At 42.4% G+C, this 21,924-nt stretch overlaps 1 long non-coding RNA gene across 1 annotated transcript in view; it reads right to left on the bottom strand.

The window, feature by feature from the left end:
• LOC136791978 (uncharacterized) overlaps nucleotides 1–21,924 on the bottom strand; it is a 49,312-nt gene that overhangs the window by 11,724 nt on the left and 15,664 nt on the right. The window lies entirely within an intron of this gene.

Below are 21,924 nucleotides of genomic sequence, written 5' to 3'. Positions count from 1 at the left end.
GAACTGTTCTGCATTGCAGATAGAAGTCCTACCCATTGTGAGAGAGGTGGCCTTGAAAGTTACGGGGGTAGAGGGGGTGAGGTAGCTAAGTCAGGAACAATTACTGAAACCCAAGAGCAGAGAATTGTATAAACCTCTAAGGGAAGGTAGGCCACTAGGACAAGTATGGGAGGGGTAGGTTTCCCCTTCCTGTTCTGACCCAGTCAGTGGCAGCAGGCCACCTCTAATCTAATCTAAAAGAGCCCCTTAGAGGAAGTCAGTAAAGAGCACCCCCTCCCTGAGTGGATGCAGCTCTGTGCCAGGGTGCAGGGTTCGGTGAGCGGAGTGTGAGCTGTGCACCTTACACACGTTCATGGTCTCCATGGCTACGCTCAGCAACCCTGAGTGCCAGTCCTCAGTGTAGACTAGTGAGCTGCAAGGAAGGTCTGCTGAGAGGACGGACCCAAATGGAGCCCAAACAAGGGTGATGCCCAGAGCTCTCCCCGCATCTCAAGACACACCTGGTGGGATGAGAAAAGGAGAGGCCAAGCGAGCAGCCCAGCTCCCTATCCTCTGAGATTACATAAAATTGCCTCTACAAAAATAAATAAATAAATATTTTTAAAAAGTAAAAAACAAAACAAACAAGCAATTGCCTCTAGCCTCCAATCCCAAACCCTTTGAAAGAAATCCACAGGGCTTCCCTGGTGGCGCAGTGGTTGAGAGTCCGCCTGCCGATGCAGGGGATACGGGTTCGTGCCCCGGTCTGGGAAGATACCACGTGCCGCGGAGCGGCTGGGCCCGTGCGCCGTGGCCAATGAGCCTGTGCGTCCGGAGCCTGTGCTCCGCAACGGGAGAGGCCACAGCAGTGAGAGGCCCGCGTACCGCAAAAAAAAAAAAAAAAAAGAAAAAAAAAGAAATCCACAGCCTTCTTAAGAATCCTGTGAATTCCTAGGGATTACATTCTCAGGTTATCCCACTGGGTTCCTGATCCCTTCCACATGTATGACCTCACTTCTTTCTCCAAGTTTTACAAAAACTACTCATACTAAACATTAATTTGAGTAGTAGGTATAAGATTAGAGGCGGGCAGGGAAATATTTACATTGAAGAAGGGAAAACTCCAATCTTAAAATTCTTTTTTTTTTTTTTTAATATTTATTTATTTGGCTGCGCCGGGTCTTAGTTGCGGCATGCAGGATCTAGTTCCCTGACCAGGGATCAAACCTGGGCCCCCTGCACTGGGAGCTCAGAGTCTTAGCCACTGGGCCACCAGGGAAGTCCCCTGGTCTTATTTATTTATTTATTTAGTTTTGGCTGTGTTGGGTCTTTGTTGATGCACACCTGCTTTCTCTAGTTGTGGTGAGCGGGGGCTACTCTTCGTTGCAGTGGGCTGGCTTCTCATTGCAGTGGCTTCTCGTTGCGGAGCAGGGCCTCTAGGCGTGTGGGCTTCAGTAGTTTTGGCACGCGGGCTCAGTAGTTGTGGCTGGCGGGCTCTAGAGCACAGGCTCAGTCGTTTGTGGCTCACGGGCTTAGCTGCTCCGCGGCATGTGGGATCTTCTCAGACCAGGGCTTGAACCCGTGTCCCCTGCATTGGCAGGCGGATTCTTTTTTTTTTTTTTTTTTTTTGCGGTATGCGGGCCTCTCACTGTTGTGGCCTCTCCCATTGCGGAGCACAGGCTCCGGACGCGCAGGCCTAGCGGCCATGGCTCACGGGCTTAGTTGCTCCGCGGCATGTGGGATCTTCCCGGACCAGGGCACGAACCCGTGTCTCCTGCATCGGCAGGCGGATTCTCAACCACTGCGCCACCAGGGAAGCCCTGCAGGCGGATTCTTAACCACTGTGCCACCAGGGAAGCCTGGGGAGTCCCCCAGTCTTAAAATTCTTTTCAGTTATGCTGCCATTCTATGGGTTTCTCATTAACATTTAACCCCATGTACCTCCAGTCTTCCAGAATTTTGCTGGCTCCCCTCACTCTCCCTTTCCTATATATCCCTCACTCTAGAATTACCTTCTGTACTCCAATTTGCCTTCCTCTATTATGCAGACCAATTCAGCTCTCCCCAACTCTGAATCTGCAACATGGATATCTAGACTCATCAAGTGGGAGATCTTATATTTAATGGAATCCACTCTTCCTATAACACCATACATGTGATACAGTTGTGAGAACCTAAGGGGAAAAAAAATGTTAGCTTAATTTACAATGAAATGCTGGTGAACCTCCTGGGTAATGTGATGTTTAGTAAATAGGAGGCATAGCATATCAGGTAAAGTTGAAGTAGAGTGATTTTTTTTTTTTTTTGGTACGCGGGCCTCTCACTGTTGTGGCCTCTCCCGTTGCAGAGCACAGGCTCCGGACGCGCAGGCTAAGCGGCCATGGCTCACGGGCCCAGCTGCTCCGCGGCATGTGGGATCTTCCCGGACCGGGGCACGAACCCGTATCCCCTGCATCGGCAGGCGGACTCTCAACCACTGCGCCACCAGGGAAGCCCGATTTTTTTTTTTTTTTTTTTTTTTTTTTTGCCAGACTGAAAACTTGAGTTGATACCTGGACCTCCACATTGCTGGGAAATGTGAAATATTCTGCGTATCTAGCTTAGTCAGAAATATACTGATCTTCTATTAACTTGATCTTTAAATAGAAATTAAGGTCTCTCAATAATGAAGCCTTCAAGTTGCCACTCCCTGAAGACAAAGATGGGTTTTGTGGGCCCTGAGGATTATATAGTTTTACTGGGTACTTTTAAATTTTATGTTTTATTTTATTTTATTTTTTTAACCACATGGCATGTGTTATCTTAGTTTCCTGACCAGGGATGGAACCCATACCCCTGCAGTGGAAGTGTGGAGTCTTAACCACTGGACCGCCAGGGAAGTCCCATTACTGGGTGCTTTTTTAAATGGTGGTTCTTAAACATTAAAAAATTATTAGTATAAATATGACTCAGTGAGACTTCAATGTCCTGCGCTGGAGATGATGAAGGAGAGGGGAAGTGGGGAAGTGCTGACTGACACAAGTTAAGTTACTTGTGCAATTTTGCCTAAAGATGGAGCTATCGAAGTCAATGCAAATCCAGAGTATTTTGATTGTCCATGACTTGGGGACAGAGATCAAAGCAAAAAATCTTACTTCTAGTTAAGTTTAATAAGTCAGAGAGTCTGCTGTGTTCCAAGAAGTTCAAATATTGATACATCCTGCCCAGACTTCAGTGAATCACAATTTGTACCTTAGATGGTAGAGAGGGAGGGCCAAGTGGAACTACCTATTACAAACTGGTCTCTCTCTGTTCTGTGGAGAAGAGATGGTCAAGCTGACATAGAAATTCCTAATAAAGATATTTAGGATCATTTTTTTTCAATGGGGTCTTACGGATGACTACACAGCTGGCAATCTGCCAGGATTCTTGGGAATGACAAAAAGTGGTGATTGCTGAGTTAAGGGTGTGCATGTTGAGTGGCTTGGAATGGTTGGGACAGAAGTTCTTTCAGGGTGTCAGCAAAATAGAAGGTCCCAGGGATACAGTATTTGCTGCTCTTTTCCCCCAGCTCATATCATCAACATCCTGAATCTCCTTTTCCTGGTAGCTGTCACAAAACCTGGGGATAAGAGTTGTAAACTCTGTTGCAAATGGCGGGGAGCAAAAGAATACATAAATAGGAACACAAAATTGGGTACAGGATTTTGGAAGGCTCTCAGACAAGGAAGGGGTCCTAAATCTTAAGCTTCATTAATTTTATGTTAAATGTGTGTCCATTTTGACCTGAGTCAGAGAACATTTTTCTGCCCACTGTATTTCTGGCCATTGGTCCTTCTGGAAGGCATCATAGAAGAGGATCAAAATCCATCATGTTCATTCCTGCCAAGTGATGGCATAACATCAGAGCAGCAACCCTGGGCCATCATAGGAGCTAGCCTTTTACTAGTTCATCAAAGGTCAACTTTGTAATGAGAGAAGCAAGTAGAACAGCAGGGATGTATCTGGAAAACACCAGGTTACTATGACTATTTTTTCAGCATTCTCGTGCTGATTGCTCAGAGGTTGTTTGCGCTAGCTGCACAATGAAGGATAGAGGGCAGCCAAGATAATCAGGCCAAGCTCTGCAATGTATAACTTCCCATAAAGTTCTCAGGAAGCAACACTTCCCTCTTTTTTTTTTTTTTTTTAATTTGTTAGGGATGGAAAGTCACACCATTTTTTTTTAGGTGGCCCCTGGCTTCCTACAACATAGCCAGGGATGACACAAGAGGATATGTTTTCCAGTTGCCTTTTAAATTAGTCCATAACTGTATATCTGATGTGATCTGATTTATATTTTGAAAAGTTCTCTCTGGCTGTTGTGTGGAGAACTGATAGTGGGGACATGAGTGATAGCAGGCAGGTGAGTTGCGGGCTCTGCAGTAGTCTAGGCAAGAAATGATGGGGGTTTAGACTTGATAGGTAGGACTTCAGAGAAGAGGTTAGAGTCTTTAAAAAGGAGAGTCGGGCTTCCCTGGTGGCGCAGTGGTTGAGAGTCTGCCTGCCAATGCAGGGGACGCGGGTTCGTGCCCCGGTCCGGGAAGATCCCACATGCCGCGGAGCGGCTGGGCCCGTGAGCCATGGCCGCTGAGCCTGCGCGTCCGGAGCCTGTGCTCCGCAACGGGAGAGGCCCGCGTACCGCAAAAAAAAAAATTAAAAATAAAATAAAAATAAAAAGGAGAGTCAACAGGATTGCTAATGAATTGGATGTGGGGTGAGGGCTGTAGGAAAAGAGGATTCGCAATTACTTCCCAAGGTTTTGGCCTGAACTACTAGATAAGATTTCAGAAAAGGGGAAGATGGGGGCAAGTGTAGAAAAAAGAATCAAGAATTCTCTTTTGATCATGAAATTGATCAAGTCAAGCTCCACAGACTATGGAACAGCTATTCTAAACAATGAAAAATTTCAAGTCAATCACTAAAATATCCATCCATTAAAGAACAAGCTCTATAAAAACCAATGCAAATAATATATTTATATGAATAAATTTTATTTCTTTTACCCTGACACAGAGAAGTTCATGTCCTGTCAGTGTTATAACTAGGTCAACATAACCAAATTCCACACCCTCTGGAGACTTTCAAGATTAAAAAAATAGTAAGTATAAGAAGAAGTAAAACTACAGGAGAAATTAACACAACACTGTAAATCAACTATACTTCATAAAATAAATTTTTTAAAAAAAGAAGTAAAACTCAAATGACCACCATGTTTGCAGGCCAAACAATGATATCTAAAAGGCAAGTCTCAAGGTTTAATTATCAACAACAGAGAATTCTGAAAGAGAATTTTGTTAAATGGGGAAAGTCTTGGGACTTCCCTGGTGGCACAGTGGTTAAGAATCCACCTGCCAATGCAGGGGACATGGGTTCGATCCCTGGTCTGGGAGGATCCCACATGCCGCGGAGCAACTAAGCCTGTGCGCCACAACTACTGAAGCCCGTGCGCCACAACTACTGAAGCCCGCTTGCCTAGAGCCTGTGCTCTTCAACAAGAGAAGCCACTGCAATGAGAAGCCCACACACTGCAACGAAGATTAGCCCCCGCTCGCCACAACTAGAGAAAGCCCATGCATAGCAACGAAGACCCAACGCAGCCAAAAATAAATAAAATAAATAAATTTTTTTTAAATGGGGAAAGTCTTTTACACACCTTCTCATTAACTGATTGATTAATAAATTATTAATAATCTCACATGCAAACAAAAAATGCACTCAACTCCTTCCAAAAGGAGACAATCCATGTCCAGTTATGGCATCCATTCCTTCCCTGGTTACATGTGCTCATTTAACAAACATGTAATGAATGTCTATTATGTACCAGGCACATTGCAAAATTATCGAACATAATTATGAACAAAATATCTTCCTTGTCTCTGTGGAGCTTGTAGTCTAGTTGGGGAGATAGAAATGTAAACACAAGGCAACTTTCAACTTCAGCAATCTGGAATACTAGATAACCTGAAAATGTTCAGATGATAAACACTTAGAAATGCTGACTAAAATTTAAGGAAATGCATAACTGAACTGGTAAGAAGAAAGAGTAATTTCCAGGGTCCAAAGTAAAGAGAGAGCTGAAAACCAGAGTGGTAAGCATGAGAGCAGATGATGGAGCGACCCTGGGAGAAGGCTCAATCCCAATAATCTAAAATATTCTAGGATCTATTCAGTGTGGGAAAGGACTAAACAAGGACATGAACCCCAGGGGTGAGAATCACTGGGTGCTACCTTGAAGGCTGACTACCACAACCCACCTGGCAAAGCACTAGTCCAACCAAGGTACTGACCAATGACAAGACAATCTGAATTGGTGGGAGAGGAGAGAAGTCATAAATACCACAATCAGCTCCATTAAGCGAGGACTGCTGCCTCTACTTACATTTCCTTCCTTGCTGTGCCATGGATATTTTTTCTCTTTTATTTAGATATAACTGTGAGATAACAGAAAATATATATACTGTTCTCTACCCCTGGTTCTTGATACAGAGCTCTAAAACCCTTGTAATATCCTAATCTCAAGGAATTAATTAATTCCTAATTAATAAAGCACTAGAAGCATCTTTCATTCTAATATTTGGTCTTTGACCCCAGGTCCTGACAGAGTTCCTTGGAATTTCCTGAGTGATAGCAATGCCTTTGTTCTAATGAGGTGACTCAGTGGGCTCCTGGATGGGGGCTGATCACCAGAAAGACCAAGCCATGATTAGAATCTTGGAATTTTCCACTCTCTAGAGAGGAAAGAGGGGCTTGAAATGGAGTTAATAATTGATCACGTCTATGTGATGAAGCCTCCATAAAAATCCCAATAGTATGAGGTTCTGAGTGCTTCCAGGTTGGTGAACATGTAGAGATATAGGGAGAGGGGCATGCCCAGAGGGGGCATGGAAGCTCTGTGTCTCTTCCCTGATGCCTTGCTCTGTGCATCTCTTCTATCTGGATGTTCATCTGTGTCCTTTATCATACCTTTTATAATAAACTGGTAAACAGTAAGCGAACAGTTTTCCTGAGTCCTGTGAGCCACTCTAGCAAATTAATCAAACCCTATGAGGAGGTCATGGGAACCTCCAACTGAGAGCCAGTTGGCCAGAAGCACATGTGACAACCTGGACTTGCAATTGGCAGACGAAGTATGGGGGGAGGAGAAATCTTGTAGGACTGAGTCCTTAACCTATGGAATTTGAAGCTAACTCCAGGTAGATGGTGTCAGGATTGAGTTAGACTGTAGGACACCCAGCTAGCATTACAGAGAATTGCTTGTTGTGGAGATAAACCCCACACATCTGGTGTCAGAAATGTTTTGAGTGTGGTACAGGTATGAAAGTAAAGGAGAAACACAGGAGGAAAACTGGGTTTTTCCTTCTCAAGCTGACATAGAGTAATATGCAGAAAGTCAGATATATTTAGAAAGTAATTATCCTTTTCTTTCCTTTTCCCTTCCCCTAGACTCATGTATGATGTGAATTGTGATGGTTATATTCATCATTTTGTCCACAAGTTGCAAAATATGGAGGGGGATCATGATGGAACCAGGGGAGAAACGGATGCCATAACTGGACATGGGTTATTGCCTTTTGGAAGGAGTTGAGTGTATTCTTTGTTTGCATGTGAGATAATTACATTATGTTAGGCAGAGGCATTTAAAAATTGTATATGGTATGAAAAAAAAAGTGGGAGGACGTTGCTTGGCAACCATGGTTGGAATGCAGAGGACATCTGTTGTTTTCCTCTATCTCCTTCTTTCGGAGAATGCCTCCTCCCCCACTATACGCTGGCTTGGTGGGGCTGTCAGTCATAGTTCTCTGCCCTTCCCCAGTCAGGGGATGGTGTCTCATCCCGACTAGGCCACTTGGAAGTGCTTTCTCTGGAAGAATATTTTAGTGGGAGACAAGAGAACAAACAACTCTTCAAGTTGATTCATTCTGGGGCAGTATCCTGAAGGGCCTTTCTGTTTGCTTCTGTTACCTGCATATCCAGAACTGCCCTGATTCCTGATTATCTTGATACTTAACTGTTCAGACTGTCTTTTGATTTTGTGAATTTTCACATTTTCTTTCAACAAATCCTTTGATGTTCCCCCTTAAGTTAGCCAGAGTTGGTTTCTGTTGCTTGTAGCCAAAGAACTTTATTTGGTAGTTGATTCCTTAGTGTTAAGCTCAGTTGGAAGAATCCCACTAAAAAAGAACACTAAATTCAGTTAGAATGGTTTTGTAGTAAAGAGGACCCCCAAATAAGCTGATATTTAGTGATCCAGCTTTTTCAACACATGCATATAGCAATTTCCTCCCCGGGCATACCTCCATAGTGTCTGGACTGAAAAAGGTTTCAGGAAGGGTACCAGTACTTGCTGATACACTATATTCAGAACCACTAACTAGGATATGGCCTTATAGGTTTTGCACTACAAAAAGCTCCAGGGAGTGCCATTCACATAGATTATGATGTGAACGGTGCCCTTGATGTTGTGTAGTGCAGTGACCTATTACTGCCCTCTCATAGTCCCTGTTGCTGGATTTGGCTTTTTGCGTAAGCCCCATACAGTCTCCTCCTCTTGAAATTTCCCCCAAGTGCATAGTTGAATTTCCTTCCAATCAGTCAGGGCTAAACCAATACATCAGATAAGTTTGCATGTGTACGAATCAAATAGTGGACATAGATCAAGACTGATTCTCAGGAGGTTCCGAGGAAATCAGAGAATACACTGACTATTTATATCACCCCCCAATTCATATGTTGAAGCCCTAAACTCAGGTATGGCTGTATTTGATGATGGAGCCTCTAAAGAAGTCATTAAAGTTAAATGAGATCATGAAAGTGGGTTCATGATCCAATAGGATTAGTGTCCTTTTAAGAAGAGATACCAGAGAACTCTCATTCTCTCTCTCTCCACACACATACACTGAGGAAAGGCCATGTGAGGAGGTAGCAAGAAGGTGGTCGTCTGCAAGCCAGGAAGAGAGTCCTTACCATAAAGTGAATTAGCTGGCACCTTGATCTTAGACTTTCCAGCCTCTAGAATTGTAAGAAAATTAATTTCTGTTTTTTAAGTCACCCAAGTCTGTGGTATTTTGTTATGGCAACTCAAGCCAACTAAGACAGATTTAAATAGGTATGTGGAGGTGGAGAGAAGGGCATTAATGACTTTCACTTATCAGAAATACTGACTCCCAAACTGTGTCCAATCGAGCCACCTTGCTACATGAAGAAGATAAAATGAGTTGATTGGGTGTCTTTTTGTTTGTTGTCGGGGAGGACAGGTGAATGGAAAACGTGGGAGAGAATAGAATCAAATCGTTCTATGTTTTATGTTTTCTTCAACATACAATCCATAAATACCTTGTCACTATAGCAAAGTAATTACTATACCATGACCACCACCACAATCACACACACATAAGCATTAGAACAGAAATTGTATTAATCATCAGGGAAATGCAAATCAAAACAACAATGAAATACCACTTTACACCCACTAAGATGGTTATAATAAAAAAGACAGACAATAACAAGTTTTAGAGAGAATATTGAGAAATTGGAACACTGATCCATCGCTGGTGGGAATGTAAAATGGTGAAGCTGCTGTGGAAAATAGTTTAGCAGTTTTTCAAAAAGTTAAACACAGAGTTGCCAAGTGATCCAGCAATTTTACTCCTAGGTATGCCCAAGAAAGTTGAAAACATATGTTCATACTGCAACTTGTACACAAATGTTCATAGCAACACTATTGGGACTTCCCTGGTGGCACAGTGGTTAAGAATCCGCCTGCCAATGCAGGGAACACGGGTTCAATCCCTGGCCCGGGAAGATCCCTCATGCCACAGAGCAACTAAGCCCATGCGCCACAACTACTGAAGCCCACATGCCTAAAGCCCGTGCTCCACAACAAGCCACTGCAATGAGAAGCCCATGCACCACAATGAAGGGTAGCCCCCGCTTGCCACAACTAGAGAAAGCTCGTGTGTAGCAACGAAGATCCAACACAGCCAAAAGTCAGTAATAATAATAATTTTAAAAAATTTTAAAAAAGATATAGCAGCATTATTCATAATAGCCAAAAAGTGGGAAAAAACAAATGTCCATCAACTGATGAATGAATGAACAAAATATGTTACATCCATAAATGAAATAATATTCAGCTACAAAAAAGAATGAACTACTGATATATGCTGCAACATGGATAAACCGCAAAAACATTCTGCTTAGTGAAAGAAGCCAGATGCAAAAGGCCACATGTTGTATGATTCCACTTGTATGAAATGCTTGGGGACTTCCCTGGCGATCCAGAGGTGAAAACTCTGCTTCCACTGCAGTGGGTGCGGGTTTGATCCCTGGTCAGGACAATGAGATTCTGCATGCCACGCTGAGTGTGGCCAAAAAAAAAAAAAATCAGAATAAGCTAATTCATAGACAGGAAGTAGCTTAGTGGTTGTCAGATGCTGAGTGGGAGACATGGGGGATGACTGCTAAGGGGTGTGGGGTTTTTTCTTTTTTTTGGCTGCACAGCATGCAGGATCTAGTTCCCCAACCAGGATCGAACCCGTTCCCCCCTGCGTGGAGTCTTAACCATTGGACCGCCAGGGAAGTCCCAGTATGGGGTTTCTATTTGGGGGTGATGAAAATGTTCTGATTAGATAGTAGTGATGGCTGCAAAGCCTCTTAAATATACTAAAAATGACTGAATTGTACATTTAGAAGGGTGAATTTTATACTATGTGAATTATATCTCTATAAAGAAAACCAGAAAGGATAGCAAGCTGACTTCTATACTTATAGATCTTGGACAGTCAGCCATTTGGTAACACCATTCAACTTTGCATTTTCTATCAAAATGCAAGAAGGAATTACTCAGAGAATAAGGAGAAAGAATTGATTATAAGCCACAGAACATTAATTTTAAAAAATCTATATTGTATACAAGGCTAATTATAGATGCCATATAAAATTCTACAAAATATGAACAATACCTAAATGCATAACGTAGAAAGTTAAAGTCTCCTAAATCCTATTTTATGAGCTAATGTATGGTGGTAGTTTAACAAATCCTGACATCTCAAGTCTAATAAAATAAAAGTTTTATTTATTTATTTATTTATTTATTTTTGGCATGTTGGGTCTTCATTGCTACCCGTGAGCTTTCTCTAGTTGTGGCGAGCGGGGGCTGCTCTTCCTTGTTGTGCACGGGTTTCTCATTGTGGTGGCTTCTCTTGTTGCGGAGCACAGGCTCTAGGCGCATGGGCTTCAGTAGTTGTGGCATGAAGGCTCAGTAGTTGTGGTTGTGGTGCACGGGCATAGTTGCTCCTCAGCATGTGGCATCTTCCCAGACCAGGGCTCGAACTTGTGTCCCCTGGATTGGCAGGCGGATTCTTAAACGCTGCGCCACCAGGAAAGTCCCCTTCCCATTTTAAATGTTGAAAAAAATTGCTGTATTTTTTTTTGTTAGTATGCAGGAGCTCCTTGTCTTTTCTAGATTAAGGACCAGTAAACTATAGCCCATAGACCAAACGTGGCACACCTTTGGTCTTCGTAAATAAAGTTTTATTAGAACACAGTCACACCCATTCACTTACTGTCTATGGCTGCTTTCCTACTACAACAGTAGAGGTGAATAGTTGTGTCAAAGATCATCTGGACTACAAAGCCTGCTTAAATTTTCACTATTTGGTCTTTTACAGAAAGAGTTTGCCAAATCCTGCCCTAGTTAATAATCTCTTATTGGTGTGAGACAAGGCAAATATCTTTTCCCATTTTGTCATCTCTCTTTTGACTTTGTCTATACAGTCCTTTATTGAACCAAAAAGAATCTTGATTTAATGTAATCAAATCCATTGATTTTTCTTTTTTACCTCAAGTGACACTTTTTTGAAGTTTAAAAAACAATTTCTGTTGTGTCTCTAGGTTACAAAATATCTTCCTACTTTTTTTCTTATTAAATTCATAATTTTACCTTTTATGTTTAGGTGTTTAACCCATTTGGAACTCACCTTTATATATGGTATTAAATAGATATCTAGTATTTTTCTCCATATAGTGAGCCAATTTATCAAAAACTATCTACTAAACAATCCAGTTAGCCTCTGTGCCAGTTTTCAATGTACTGCCTCACAATTCCAAATCTACCCTTCATTGCCTGCTCAGCAAAACTTAAGATGATCCCTTCAAATATTTCTCCCTTCTCTATTAGCATCTGGCATAATGTTAAGCTAGTCAGTAGAGGATGCTGGAGGAACACTGAGGAAAAAGATTTTTCCTGATTCCTTCTCTCATCAGGCTCTTGCAGTATGCAGTTTCTCTGACACTGGGCTTGCAGCACATAACTTCTCCAGCACCTGGTTCCTAGATTGTGCAGTGGGCTGCAGTGCCCAGTATGCAGCAGCTTCCCCTGGCACCCTCTTGGGTAGATTTCCAGAAAAATTCACTGGTGCAACTTCATCATCCAGTGAAGAGGACACTCTTTTGTCAACCCATTCTGGGTCTCAGGCTGCCCACTCTTCTGTGGGCATTGTCCTAGAGGTAGTAGCTATTCCTTACATCTGAGATTCTTGTATTCTTTACGTGCTCTTTTTATTTCTTACTACTCAATCTCCTGTTATTTCATCCCCTGATATAGTTAATAGTTCTCTATGTTAAACTTTTTCTGTCCATATTACTATCTGGTGTCTGTCTCTTGCTTGGACCCTGACTGATACAGTCATATTCTCATTTATTTGTGCTATACTTTTATCATATATTAAATTCCCATATATATACATAGATCTATCTCTGAGATCTCTCTTTTGTTCTATTTGGCCTATTGGTCTAATTTAATCTTAAGTGAGAAAATAGGTGCAAAGTATCTAGCCATTACCTATCATATAGTCGGTACTCATTAAACGATATTGATTATGGTAGAGACTGCCCATCTTTGCCCTCAAAGACCAATAATCTGACTTTGGTTTAATTTTATGGGCTGGAAAAAGGGAGTCAGGTTGAGTAGAGGAGAGTGGACTATTTCTCAGTTCAATCAACTTAAGAATGAATGAAAATCCAGAAGTCACTGGATTTTTCTGACTTTAAGCCACTGCTTTAGCCATCAGCCATAATTTAAATTCATGCAGACATTTATTCCCACAAGGATACTGATAGATTTATTCTATAATCTTAAAAATTTCTTAAACATAATAATTATAAATCTGTATAATGTAGCCTCATATAGGAACTCGGATGAATATAATGTATTCCAAGTATACACAATGCTTTGATCCCTTTACATTCTTGTTCCAAAAAGAAAGTTTCTCTCACCAATTAAGTATGACTGAGTTATAAGACAAAATCTAAACAAACAGAAAAACATCTCCTATTCTTGGAAGGGAAGACTTGAAATGTCCAGTCTACCAAAATTAATACATTTAATACAGTTATAATTATAAACTATTTTTTTTGAAATGGACAAAATAATTTTTTACTTGATTTTGTAGACAGTCTCCAGAGATGAGTGTGATCAATTCCCTCCCTTGATGATGCGGAGTTATCTCTCCCCTTAAACCTGGACTGGACTTAATGACTCACTTAATCAAAAGAATAGAATGCTGACTTGCTTAATCAATAGAATGCAGAGAAAGTATCATTCTGGGACTTCCAAGGTTAGATCATAAGAAATACTGCAGCTTCCATGGGGATCTCTTGGAATATTTTCCCTTCAGACACTCCCCCTCAGAACCCAGACACCATGGTGTAAGAATCCCAAGCCACATGGATAGGTCACTTGTAGGCACTTTGATTAACAGCCCCAACTAAGCTCCCAGTAGAGAGTCAACATGAATTCCCAGTTATGTGAGTGAGCCATCTTGGATATCTAGCCCAGTCAAGCCTTCAGATGGCTCCAGCCCCAGCCATCATCTGACAGTAATCACATGAGAGACCGCCCAAGTGAGGAATGCCTAGCTGGGCCCAGGCAACTCACTGGAGCATGAGAGCTAATAAATTATTGTTTTAATTTACTAAGTTTTAGTGTGGTTTGTTATGCAGTAATAGATAACTGGAAAAGAAATTGATACCAGAAGTGTTATCCTGCTGTGACAAAAACCTAAAACATGTGGCAATGGCTTGGGACCAAGGAGTGTTTGGAAGCTGGAAGGGTCTCAGGGAGACCGTTAGTGAAGACTTGAAGGAGAGAAAGGAAATTGTTATTGGAGGCCGGAGAAAAGATAACTCCTGTTAAGTAGTAGCAAAAAGTTCAGAAGAACGTCACCTGTGGTAAAACACAAAATAGAAAATGTAGTTAATGCATAGGTGAATTTGGCTAAGGAGATTGCTAGGTAGACTGTTCCGAGTGCCAACTGGTTTCTTTTAGCTGTCAATGATAAGGTACTGAAAGAGACAGATATGTTAAAAGGGAACTAGTTGGCTTTTAAGAAAAATTTAGAGGCTATTTGAAGGGCTCAGGACAGTTTTTCCAGCCATTAAAAGTTTCTCAAAGGAAGAATACTCTTAAAATAAAGAAGCGGTCAAGAGTGCGTTTGTAAGACTTTTTGTTAAGACTTTAGAAAGTTTTAAGTGCGTGTTTCATAGATTCTCTCAAGTAAATGAAGTGGCTTCTAGGAATGGTAGAATGAATGCCTCTTAGACTTTTTTTTTTACTAGACAAGAGAGCTTTTAAGAATCTTAAGGGTGTTTCCTATAGCATACTGAATCTCAGACCAAGGTAGAGAAGTGCCTATCTTGAAGATATTTGTGGATGTGACTTTTGAGAACCTAAATAAAATTCCCAGAAAACACAACGTTCAGGAGAACTGCATTTTTAGAAGTACCACCAGCTTCAAGTAAAAAGGATGGTTCAAAATGAAAAGAGCCCTTGGAACACCCAAATTCCTATGGGCAGGAAGCAGGCTGTAAAAGCTACACAGCAGAAAATAAAAGCCACTTTTTATGGGAAAGGAAGGATGACTCAATGTGAAGAACCAAGAGTCCAGAAGGCAGACCTCAAAGCCACAGAGAATCACTCCCTGGGAGCAGGACTGAGTCCCAAGCAAAGAAATGGAAACATGTACCTGGCTGGGATTTCAGAATTGCCGTGGAACACTGATTGTTATGTGTGCCCTGTTTCTCCCTTTTAAACAGAAGTATTTATTGCAGTTATTTTATCTCTATAACATCATTGTATGTTGTGTTTGTGTTGCAGACAACTTGATTATTTTTTCATAGATCTTCAGATCAAGAGGAACCACACCCAAAGAGCCACATCTAAAGAGCCTCATCCTGAACTTTGAGCTGATGCTGTAATCAAATGAGATTTTGGGAGTTGTGGGAGAAGGGTGAGTGTATTTTGCACATTCAATGGATGTGAATTGTGCTGTCCAGAGGGTGGGCTGTGGTAGGTAGTCTTAACATATGTTACACCATCAGTCTCTCCTGTAGCTTCTTTTCTACTCCAAAAATTTTGTGTGACTTCTCTTCATCATTTCACCAGAGATTTATCTATTTCATTATTCTTCTCAAAGAATAAACTTTCGGTTATGTCAATCTTTTAAAATTCACATGTATTTGTTTCTTGCTTATTTAGTTTCTCCTCTTACTTTTATTAACTCATTACTTCCATTTTCTTTGGGTTAGTTTTGTTGTTCTTTGCCTAACTTTTCTCTCTCTCTCTCTCTCTCTCTCTCTCTCTCTCTCTCTCTCTCTCTCTCCCTCTCTCTCCCTCTCTCTCTCCCCCCCCCTCTCTCCCTCCGTCTCTCTCTCTCTCTCTCCCTCCCTCTCTCTCTCTCTCTCTCTCTCTCTCTCTCTCTCTCTCTCTCTCTCTCTCTCTCTCTCTCTCTCTCTCTCTCTCTCTCTCTCTCTCTCTCTCTCCCATGCCCTGAGGCTTGCAGGACCTCACCTCAGTTCCTCCACCATGGATGGAACCCGGGCCACATCAGTGAAAGCCCCGAATCCTAACCACAAGGCCACCAGGGAACTCCCTCTTTGTCTAACTTCTTGACTTTAACATTTAGCTCTTTAAATTTTAGCTTATCTTCTTTTCTAATATAAGCACTCAAGACTTTGCATGAAGTACATCCTACAAGTTTCAAAGTCATTTCATTCTAAGTGTTTTCTGATTTCCTATCTGATGTCTTCTGTGATCAGTTAAGCAGTATGTTTAAAATTTTCCAAACATACAGGGCATTTTTAGTAGCTGCTGTTATTGTCCTCTAATTATAATTTAGACACACAATGTGGTAAGTATAATACTTATTCTTTGGTATTTGAGATTTGTTTTTCAACAAGGCTAGAGCATGGCCTAGAGTATGGTCAATATTTACAGAGGCTCCATGGAAATGATCAATGAAAATATATACTCTCTAATATTGGGTAAGTTTTCTAAAGAAAATCTATTAAATCACACCTTAAAAAGAAACTGTGTCTTAGTCTTGGGTCCCCTGTCATGACTGTATGCCATTTGTGACATCTTTTGCAGGGGTAATCCAGTTTTCCTTTTTTGTTAATGTGATATAAAATATTTCAAAATTTTATGGTGTAGGCAGTATGCTTAATATTAAATTATGAATTTATGGAGTTTTACACTTAATAGTTTATTAATATTTTAAGATACTGGTATTTGATATCTTTTTTTGTGGGGGGTGCTGCACTGCCCGGCTTGCAGGATCTTCTTTCCCTGACTAGGGATCAAACCTGGGTCTTCTGCTGTGGAAGCCTGGAATCCTAACCACTGACCACCAGGGTATTCCCCTGATATCCCCTTTATATGAAAAAGTTGAATCCAAATTTTAAGCTGGAAAGTCATTGCAAAATTGTAGAAAAAAATATTACAACCATGTAACTTATAGCGCTTTTCAATACTTAGATTTAGAGTTATGTGCAGGGGCTTCCCTGGTGGTACAGTGGTTGAGAGTCCGCCTGCCAATGCAGGGGTCATGGGTTCAAGCCCTGGTTGGGGAGGATCCCACATGTCGCAGAGCAACTAAGCCCATGCGCCACAACTATTGAGCCTGCGCTCTAGAGCCCGCGAGCCACAACTGCTGAAGCCCGCATGCCTAGAGCCCGTGCTCTGCAACAAGAGAAACCATTGCAATGAGAAGCCGGTGCACCGCAACGAGGAGTAGTCCCCACTTGCTGCAACTACAGGAAAGCCTGCACGCAGCAATGGGGACCCAACGCAGCCAAAAATAAGTTTATTTTTTTTAAAAAAGAATTATGTGCAAACCAGTCATAGTGTCTATGTTCTGATCATCAAACAAAAATAATAAAAAATTGGCAGTGGTTGAGAGTCCGCTTGCCGATGCAGGGGATGCGGGTTCGTGCCCCAGTCCGGGAAGATCCCACATGCTGCGGAGCGGCTGGGCCCGTGAGCCATGGCCACTGAGCCTGCATGTCCGGAGCCTGTGCTCTGCAACGGGAGAGGCTGCAGCGGTGAGAGGCCCGCGTACAGCAAAAAAAAAAAAAAAAAAATTAATTAGGCAAAAATAATAAAAAATTGGTTATAAAAAAGTATATAGTAGTATAGAAATAGACTGAATTCAGGTATACAGGAATTTTAGGAATCACAAAATGGTCATCCTTCCTCAGGGAGGAAGGTATAGTTTATTTAATAAATGGCACTGGGGCTTCCCTGGTGGCGCAGTGGTTGAGAATCCGCCTGCCGATGCAGGGGATACGGGTTCGTACCCGGGTCCGGGAAGATCCCACATGCCGCGGAGCAGCTGGGCCCGTGAGCCATGGCCGCTGAGCCTGCGCGTCCGGAGCCTGTGCCCCGCAACGGGAGAGGCTACAACAGTGAGAGGCCCGCGTACCACAAAAAAAAAAAATAAAAAAAAATAAAAAATAAATGGCACTGGCACAATTAGCCATCCATCAGAAAAAAAAATATAATCAGACTCCCAAACTCACTGCATTCAGAAATATATTCTGGATACATGAAACAAAGGTAAGAAAAAAATTTTTTAAATAATATTTTGGAGTCTAAACATATAATTTAAGATTTAGAAAGACCTTTTATTTTTTTTTTATTTTATTGAAGTATAGTTGATTTAAAATGTGTTAATTTCTGCTGTACAGCAAAGTGATTCCGTTATACATATATATATTCTTTTTCATATTCTTTTCCATTATGGTTTATCACAGGATATTGAATATAGTTCCCTGTGCTATACAGTAGGACCTTGTTGTTTATCCATCCTATATGTAGTAGTTTGCATCTGCTAATCCCAAACTCCCAATCCTTCCCCTTTGGCAACCAAGGTCTGTTCTCTATGTCTGTGAGTAGAAAGACCTTTTAAACAAGAGAAAAATTCAGAAGATCAAGAAAAAATTAGGTTTATTTGAACTCATAAAAATTCTTTTTTTTTAATGGGAAAAGATAACAGAGCCAAAAGATAGATTGGAAAGATATTTGCAATGCATGGAATTGAAAAGGGCTTAATACCTGCAATACACAATGAGAGTCTATAAATTAATATTTTTTAAAAAAGGCAAGTCAACCCTCTGCAGCAATGGGGGCTACATTTCATCCCATTAACCTCCCTCTTCTAAGTTTGCCCTCAGGAAGAGGGGCCTGTGAGAACCGCAGAGGAGGAGCTGCTTTCCAAAGCTGTGTGGAAGAGTGGATCCCCGAACCGTGCAAGGAATGGACTATGTCAGTAAGGGGTGGACTGTTTGCATGACCTCTCAGATCTACATTCAAAAAGAGAAGTTCTGTGAGGAGTGTAGGTGGCTGACAGCTTCCAGCTAATACACTGCTGGCATGTGCCACAACACTCATGCCAAGGCACACTCTCCCTGGATTAGTCCCAGTCATGACTGAGTCCAGTGGGACTGGAGCTGGGCCATTTGTGCCTCATGTAGGGCCCCTCTAATGGGAAATCAGCCTGGCCAAGGCTTTCTCAGAGCTGTCTGCACGGCCTTCTGAGGCTCTTTTTTTTTTTTTTTTTTTCCGGTACGCGGGCCTCTCACTGTTGTGTCCCTCCCGTTGCAGAGCACAGGCTCCAGACGCGCAGGCTCAGCGGCCATGGCTCACGGGCCCAGCGGCTCCGCGGCATGCGGAATCTTCGGACCGGGGCAGGAACCCGCGTCCCCTGCAGACTCTCAACCACTGCGCCACCAGGGAAGCCTGAGGCTCTTCTTCCTCATTCTTCCTTTCATGGGTGCCAGTCCTGTGTCACGCTCTGCAGATCCTCCCTGTCTACTCCTGCTTCCTCTCATTTTTATCTTTCACTGGCATTTACCCTTGAACTTCTAATTCCATCTTCGGCACCTGCTTGCTAGAGGACTCAGATTTAGTTTGGGGTGATTCACTGCACAACAATGGATAATGAAACAGCTTGGTGTGGGTGCTGCCAGAACAAAAGCCTAAAATACTGGCTTTGGAACTGCCCGGCAGAGAGGCTGGAAGGGCCTTGAGGGAAACGGCTTTCAAAGAGCTTCAGTAAGAGTGTGAGCTGAAACCTAAAGGGTCTGAAGGGGGTTGTTGGGGGACACAAAGGAAAGAGAGGAAAGGGGGTCCTTTCCCAGAAAGTCTGGCAATACTGTCACATGAAGTAATACAGCAAATAAGAAATGTCCCTGTTGAACTCAAGGAGCCAATCAAGATTTCTAGGCAGAATACCTGCTACCTGCCTTCTACATGTTGCCTATGATAAAACATGAAAGGAGAGAGATAAACTAAAAAAATAAACTTAGCTATAAAGCAGACCACATATTGTATGATTCCATTTATATGAAATGCCCAGAATAAGCAAATTATAGAAACAGAAAGCAGATTAATGGTTGCTGGGCATTGAGACTGGGGGGAAATGGGGAGTGACTGCTAATGGGTACCGGGTTCCTTTGTGTGTGATGAATATGTTCTAAAATTGATTGTGGTGGGACTTCTCTGGTGGCACAGTGGTTAAGAATCTGCCTGCCGATGCAGGGGACACAGGTTCTAGTCCTGGTCCGGGAAGATCCCACATGCTGCAGAGCAACTAAGCCCATGCACCACAACTACTGAGCCTGCGCTCTAGATCCCATGAGCCACAACTACTGAGCCCACGTGCCATAACTGCTGAAGCCTGTGTGCCTAGAACCCATACTCCACAACAAGAGAAGCCACCGCAGTGAGAAGCCCACGCACCGCAATGAAGAGTAGCCCCCGCTCGCCGCAACTAGAGAAAGCCCATGCGCCGCAACTAGAGAAAGCCCGTGCGCAGCAACGAAGACCCAATGCAGCCAAAAAAATAAAATACAAAATAAGTAAAATTGATTGTGGTGATGATTGTAAAGCTCTGTGAATATACTAAAAACCACCAAACTGTATGTTTAAGTGGGTAAATTTTATGCTATGTAAAGCCTCCCTGTATATCCAGGACCAGGACTTACTAGGCTGAACAAAGATCTGGCAAGCCATGCAGTATGCCTTCCACCCCCCCCCCCCCCCAAAAGTGTCCTTTGGCAAAAATAAAATCCAAGACACAGTTCGGAAAACATTACCTAAAAATGAAGTTAAGGGTTAAAACTTCAAAAAGATCTAAGGAGGGGCCCCATAGAACCTGTCAGAGAGAAGTCTCTCTGAAGATCTTAAGGATGTTCACTCACAGCAGTCTCTCAGGGAGCCCAGGGTAGAGATGAGCTGATCTCAAAGACAGTTGTGTGTGGTTTTTGTTGAATGGAGTGGGTTAAAAATCTATACACAAACCCCCCACAAATCCTTTAAGGGAATTGTCCTGGCAGAAGCATTATCAGCTCAGACTAACAGGGACATAGTACAGAATGAAAAGAGTCCTTTGCATCCCTTTCATGGGCAAGAAGGAGACTGAGAAGGCTACTCAGTTGAAAACTCAATTTACTTTCGGAAAAGTAAGGATGATTCAGAGGGTGGAACCAAGAGCCCAGACACTGGAGCCAAAAACCACAGGGAACAAGAATGACTCTCAAGCAATCGGGCAAAGCTCTAATCCAACAAGCATTTCAGAGTTGGCTCTGTTGTGTACCTCCCGCTTTCCCTCTTTTTGAGGTTATCCTTTGCCTTTCCCACTATGGTATGTACGATGTGTGTAGGGGAGAGATAACTTGCCCCTTTAGTTTACAGATCTGCTATATAGGGAAGGGGTGCGAGGGAGAGACCAATTAGGAGATAAATTCAGAAGCTCATAAGATAGCCCAGGCAAGAGATAGTGGTGGTTTTGAGTAGGCAACAGTGGAAAAAATGATACGTGGTGAGATTCAGAATGTATTTTGAAATTAGAGCCAACAGGCTTTGTTGATATATTGGATTAGGACATGAGAAAAAAAGAAAAGTTGAACATGGCTTCATAATCTCTATCTGGAAGAACAGGGTGAATGAATGCCCCCCTTCAACCTCTTTTGTCTGCCTCTTTTCAGAGCAGAATTTTCCAGAATGACCTACACTGTTGTCTCCATTTTCTCACCTCCCACTTGTCATCCCACTCCTAGCTAGGCTCTGCCTATTACCTCTGTAAAATTGCTATTGACAATATCATCAATGACCACCGTGTTTCTAAATCCAATGGACACTTTCCCATCCTCTTGTTATTTGATCACTCTATTGCTTTGGTACAGGTATCCACTGCCTTTCTGAAACATTTTCTTCTCTTGGCTTTCTTGAACCATGTATTTTTCTGATTTTCTGCTACCCCTCTGGTTGCCCCTTCTGATTCTCCTTTTCTGGCTTTTCTTCTAATTCACTATTAACATAGATCAGTAGCTCTGAATGACCCTTTTCTGGTTTCACTTGATACTCCATGAATCCTAGGATTCCTGAACCAACACCTCCTGGCCAGACTTGTCTTCTGAGCTCCAGTTCTATATGTCTACTTGCATATTCGGGAAATCCCACAGGTACCTCGAACTGAGCTTGTCAAAACAGAAGTCATCACTTTCCCCAACAAACTTACTCTTCCTCCAGGTCCCCAGTCTCTGTAAGGAAATACCATCTACCCAACCACTCAAGCCAGAAAACTA

This window comes from Kogia breviceps, chromosome 1 (assembly GCF_026419965.1).
Source record: "Kogia breviceps isolate mKogBre1 chromosome 1, mKogBre1 haplotype 1, whole genome shotgun sequence".
Taxonomy (NCBI): Eukaryota; Metazoa; Chordata; class Mammalia; order Artiodactyla; family Physeteridae; genus Kogia; species Kogia breviceps.
The sequence above is the reverse complement of the archived record's forward strand: the minus strand, read 5'-3'. Positions and strand labels throughout refer to the sequence as shown.